This window comes from Pinus tabuliformis, chromosome 6 (assembly GCF_031772625.1).
Source record: "Pinus tabuliformis cultivar Carrire ecotype Pingquan chromosome 6, CPIR1, whole genome shotgun sequence".
NCBI lineage: Eukaryota > Viridiplantae > Streptophyta > Pinopsida > Pinales > Pinaceae > Pinus > Pinus tabuliformis.
In genome coordinates, this window is record NC_142292.1 from 2016658765 (window position 1) to 2016664739 (window position 5975).

The following is a 5975-nucleotide window of genomic DNA, read 5'->3' on the forward strand; positions in this document are numbered from 1 at the left end:
CAAGGGACTCAAAATTATGGCTTATGGTATCCTAGAGATACAGATCTTACTCTTCATGCTTATACAGATGCAGATTGGGCCGGAAGCATGGATGACAGGAAAAGCACAAGTGGTGGTGTGTTCTTTATGGGTTCCAGACTGGTATCTTGGTTCAGCAAGAAACAGAGTTCAATTGCCTTGTCTATAGCTGAAGCGGAATATGTTGCTGCTGCATCTTGTTGCACTCAACTCCTTTGGATGATGCAAACTTTGTAGGATTTTCAAATCACTTGTACACCACCTATCCCCATCTTATGTGATAACACAAGTGCAATCAGCATCTCAAAGAATCCTGTTATGCATTCGAAAACCAAGCACATACCAATCAAGTACCATTTTCTCCGGGAACAAGTACTTGAACAGAAGGTCAAGTTGGAGTATGTTCCTTCTAAGGAACAAGTTGCTGATATTCTCACCAAACCATTGCCCAGGGACACTTTTGAATACCTCAGGCAAAAGCTGGGGGTTGTTGATGCATCATCTTATTGTTGAACCTTTTCTGATTGATGGTACAGGTTCAGGGGGAGCATATAATGCATTGTTGGTGTTATCACTGAAAATTCTGTTGCCAAAAATTTTTAGCCTAGCTTAAAGACAGGGTGTTTTCGCAGCGCATGAATTCTTTTTTAGTAGTTTCGCAGCGCTACCTGTTTAGGTGGTTTCTAGCATGCTACGAAATTGGGGATTTGTTCGAGTTTTCAGTGGAGGCCCAAATCCTAGCATGCCTATTGTACAGAGTTTTGCTTCCCTCCAGAAATGCAGATGAGAGCAGTGACAGTGTTTTCAAGGAAGAAGTGCATTAAGCTCGTTTGTAGCAACATAGATTTGCTCAGTGCTCTCCCTGAGACTAATACCTTGAAGATCCTTTCCTGGGACAATCGCTTTTCTCAAGTCAATGAAGTCCTTCTGATCCCAACTCAGGTTAATTATGTTGGAAAAGTAGCAAATATATATGAAGCTGGTTATCGACTAAGTGGTGGTGCATATATCATCTCCAAGTACATTGGGAATTCATGGTTGTGGGATCATGTTCGTGTCAGTGATGAGTTTTTGACAAATGAAATGTATCTGCATTTAAGTATGCGCCTCATGTTCTAATCTTTGTGTATTGACCGAATACAAGGAACCAAACGAGATGTTGAGATTTGATAAACATTACCAGCTGTTCGTGCATTAGTTCCTCCACCGACAGAGAACATAGACACCTGGTTGATATTTGTTTTTCTTTGCCAGAAAAGGGGTTCGGCGTCGTTAATTTCCTATAGGATTAGGATGACTCCCAATTGCAAACATTTCGGCTTTAGCAGCGGCTGCCATTGGATTGGTTTTACATCTCCATGGTGCTACAGTAAATTACAGTTGAAAGGCAAGAGCGTCAGAGCGAAGACAACAATGGCTCACGGGTTTCGTGCAGAGCGAGTGGAAGGAGAAGGCAGTTCTGAAGCCTTTCTGAGCAAAGTTTCATACACACCTCCCTCTTGGGCGACAGAGCTTCATCCGATTCCGTCCCATTTCTATTCTCTCGGACATCTCCCTATACCAATTCATCGATGGAATCTTCCGGGCTTACCATCAAACATTGAAGTCTGGATAAAGCGTGATGACTTATCAGGTATGCAACTTAGTGGGAACAAGGTGCGGAAGCTAGAATTTTTAATGGCTGATGCAAAGGCGCAAGGTGCAGATTGTGTTATCACAATAGGAGGCATTCAAAGTAACCACTGTCGTGCTACTGCAGTGGCAGCTCGATACTTGAATCTTGACCGCTATCTCATATTACGAACTACCAAGGCACAAGTCGATGAAGATCCTGGCTTGACTGGAAATCTTCTTGTGGAGCGGATGGTTGGTGCGAACATAGAGCTTGTGTCCAAGGAGGAGTATGCACAAATTGGCAGTATCGCTCTTGTCTTACTTGTGAGAAATGAAGAAGCACCGTTAGCGCTGGGAAGGAGCGAAACATTGATTGTGAATTTTTGTGCCCTGTTTGTTCCATAAAGTGTGATCTATTTCCTTTTTGGAAGGAAAGATTAGAAAATGCATCTGACACAGAATCCAGAGATACTCTGCAGAAACATCTCAAATCTGCAATCATTGTCGTGGATGGTATAGAGAGAAAAAGGTTAAAGGCCTTGCACTGCAAGGTTCTATTTTAGAAGATAAGATGACACAGAAGATGTCAAAGAGTATTAATGGCTTCTTAGAAAAAGAGCTACAGATTAAGGAAATTGATTTGGTTGAGGGACTACAGTTTGTTAAGGTCAGTCAGGAGGATGAGACAAAGATAAAAAATATAAAAAGGGCATCGATTTTGTGTGCTTCAGTTCTCAATAATTATGTTAGGCCTAAGCTTGAGGTGATCTTTGATGAGGAAAAGAAGGTAACCCACTCTAACCTTATGAAGGATACAGAGAATGTGATTCTGAATCCCAGCATAGCAAAGGTGAAACTGAAGAATGGCAACAGCAGCTATTCAATTTTGTGAGGAGTTTAGAGGAAGACTGTGTTTTTTTTAAATCACACAGCAGTTTCGTAGCGCGCTACGAAACTGCTGTAGGTGATGTTTTCAATGCAGAATAAACAGTTTGACCGGGAGTGTTAGAAGAGAGACACCTGTACATCAATACAGCCTACAGCTCATCTGGAGACATGGTGTTTGGTAGCAGCGTTCCATACTTTGAGTTATTAAAGAGTTGGGAACATGCTGCTACATTTTCAGAGGATGGTAGGAGACAGGGACCTTAAAAATAGGTGTTTTGATCCTGATGATAAATGATCCATCAGCGCTTACAGGTATCCAAAGTCAGTGTTCCTTGCATCTGTAGCTCAATCATCTTGAGCCTAACCAACAAAAGACAGCTGTCAAAGATCAAGAAAGGAATCAGGCATACGAGGAGATGAAGTTAGAGTTTTAGTGTGATTAGGATTCTTTGTAATTACAGTTCAATACTTTATGTATTTAATGAGTTTGTTTAAAAATAGATAAGGGTAGTTAATGATAGGTCATCGAGCTCCCCTCATGCTTGAGGAGGAGACTCAAAGTAGTTTAGTTTGTTTTCCTATATATAGTGAAAACTCTGATGTAATGAGGGTTGGAGATTTATACAAAAAACAGAGTTTTTATATTGACTGATGTAAAAGACTTTTGACAGTAATAGAAAGATTACTTTTTCTTCTCAAGATTCATCTTGTGTTTAAATGCTCATAATATATATGGTTGTGTCTCTTCCTTTCTGTTTTACAGCTCCATAGATGTGCAATCACTCTGAATTCACCTAGTGCTCAGATTTCCTGTGTATGTTTATGAGTTGAGGTTCCTTTGAGAAATGTTTTGAGTGTTTAGACATTATATGCCTTGACTTCCATGAATGAGTAGTTGGTAATTTACTGCAAAGGTGTTTGACTCCATGAGCCCAATGGAAGAAGTCTTATTTTGTTGTTCCAACCAGCTTATTTTCATGTACTGTTTGAAGAGTTAGCCATCTTTTCTTGTTATTAATTCATATCAAAAATCTGTGAGAGAGCCCTCTCTGACTAAGGAGGCTAAGCCTTAGTCTAAAGCCTGGTTTGAAATAGTTGCATGAGATCTTGCTAAGTAGCAGCCCTTAGTACACGATTTTGTGATAACATTTTGGTGCGTCTGCCGGGAGACTGAAGATTACTCACTCCCGTAATTTTAAGACTGAATTTCTGAAGGTAGCAGGAGTTCAAAGAGGTTTTTTCGAGGCTGCAAATATACCTTGGCGACTCCATTGTTGAAGAATTCAAAATTCATACATTCATGGTGATTCCACTGGAGTTATGAAAGACCCAGAAGCTACCATTCTTAGTTCAAGGTATGCATGCATAGATTTTTCAGGAATTCATGGTTTCCCAAATCATTTTCCCAAGGATGCATATTTTCTAAGGAATGGTCCCAAATTTAATGGAGAAGATTTGAGTTTAACTCTGAAGCATATCTCAGATTTCTGTCATTTTGCTGAGCTTCTTAGAGTCAAACATGAGGATGTTTGCATTATGTTATTTTATGATTCACTTCAAGGGAAATGCAAACAATGGATTGAAAGTTTTCCTATCAAATCCGTTAAGTCATTTCAAGACTTATGGCTTATGTTTTTGGAGGAATGGATAGATAGGTCAGAGGTGGTGGCAAACTCTCCTTCAGTTGAGGGTTTCAAACAATGGAATGATGATCATATTAATGAAGAAACAAATGAATATTTTTCTTTGTCCTTGTCCTCATATCTAAAATCCTTTGACTGCAAGTCAGAGGATAAGATGAGATTTTTGAATGAAGTTGCTGAGGACATTGAGAAAGAAATTGAAGGTTTAGAAGGTCAAATTCAGGCATATAGTTTTCATAATCATGATCATTATTTTCAGAGGTTTTCTATGGCAGAACGCAAGGAGAGAATGCTGGTTCCTTTCTCTTTCACGATTGAGGAACTGAACACTGCTGTTGAAGATCAGTTTGCACAGCTGGAAAGTTACAAGGAAAAACAAGCTGATCATGTATTCTGGGATCCTGTAGCTGATTACATGGAAGAGTTTTACTCTCAAGTTTTTCAGTTTTCCTATAAAGATCAGAGACAATTTCAGTGGCAGGGGTCATCACACTATCAGATTGGCTCTGAACTCCAATGCAGTCAAAGAAATCAAATATCAGATAAAACAGAGGATTGGCTACATTGGAAATTTCATATTGATTGAGCAGAAGGAAGTTGAAATTGTTAGGGTAGGTAGGTATAGGTAAATGCAAATAAGCTCAAGGTCAACTGAGCATTTTTCAGTAGATGTAGCTTTCTTTCTCCTACAGTCATGCTTGTCAAGCAAATTTCTGTTTGTCATAAATGGATAAGGCACTGGACCTGCGAGTTCTTAGTGTACCACAAGGGCACACAATCCCAAGTAGAGCCACTGTTATCACTGAAAATTCTGTTGCCAAAATTTTTTAGCCTAGCTTAAAGACAGGGTGTTTTCGCCGCGCATGAATTCTTTTTTAGCAGTTTCGCAGCGCTACCTGTTTAGGTGGTTTCGTAGCGTGCTACGAAATTGGGGATTTGTTCGAGTTTTCAGTGGAGGCCCAAATCCTAGCATGCCTATTGTACAAAGTTTTGCTTCCCTCCAGAAATGCAAATGAGAGCAGTGACAGTGTTTTCAAGGAAGAAGTGCATTAAGCTCGTTTGTAGCAACATAGATTTGCTCAGTGCTCTCCCTGAGACTAATACCTTGAAGATCCTTTCCTGGGACAATCGCTTTTCTCAAGTCAATGAAGTCCTTCTGATCCCAACTCAGGTTAATTATGTTGGAAAAGTAGCAAATATATATGAAGCTGGTTATCGACTAAGTGGTGGTGCATATATCATCTCCAAGTACATTGGGAATTCATGGTTGTGGGATCATGTTCGTGTCAGTGATGAGTTTTTGACAAATGAAATGTATCTGCATTTAAGTATGCGCCTCATGTTCTAATCTTTGTGTATTGACCGAATACAAGGAACCAAACGAGATGTTGAGATTTGATAAACATTACCAGCTGTTCGTGCATTAGTTCCTCCACCGACAGAGAACATAAACACCTGGTTGATATTTGTTTTTCTTTGCCAGAAAAGGGGTTCGGCGTCGTTAATTTCATATAGGATTAGGATGACTCCCGATTGCAAACATTTCGGCTTTAGCAGCGGCTGCCATTGGATTGGTTTTACATCTCCATGGTGCTACAGTAAATTACAGTTGAAAGGCAAGAGCGTCAGAGCGAAGACAACAATGGCTCACGGGTTTCGTGCAGAGCGAGTGGAAGGAGAAGGCAGTTCTGAAGCCTTTCTGAGCAAAGTTTCATACACACCTCCCTCTTGGGCGACAGAGCTTCATCCGATTCCGTCCCATTTCTATTCTCTCGGACATCTCCCTATACCAATTCATCGATGGAATCTTCC

General features: G+C 40.2%; 1 pseudogene; it reads left to right on the forward strand.

The window, feature by feature from the left end:
• Window positions 1–795: 795 nt before the first annotated feature.
• On the forward strand, window positions 796–2037 carry LOC149267341 (bifunctional D-cysteine desulfhydrase/1-aminocyclopropane-1-carboxylate deaminase, mitochondrial pseudogene; annotated as a pseudogene).
• Window positions 2038–5975: the final 3938 nt, after the last annotated feature.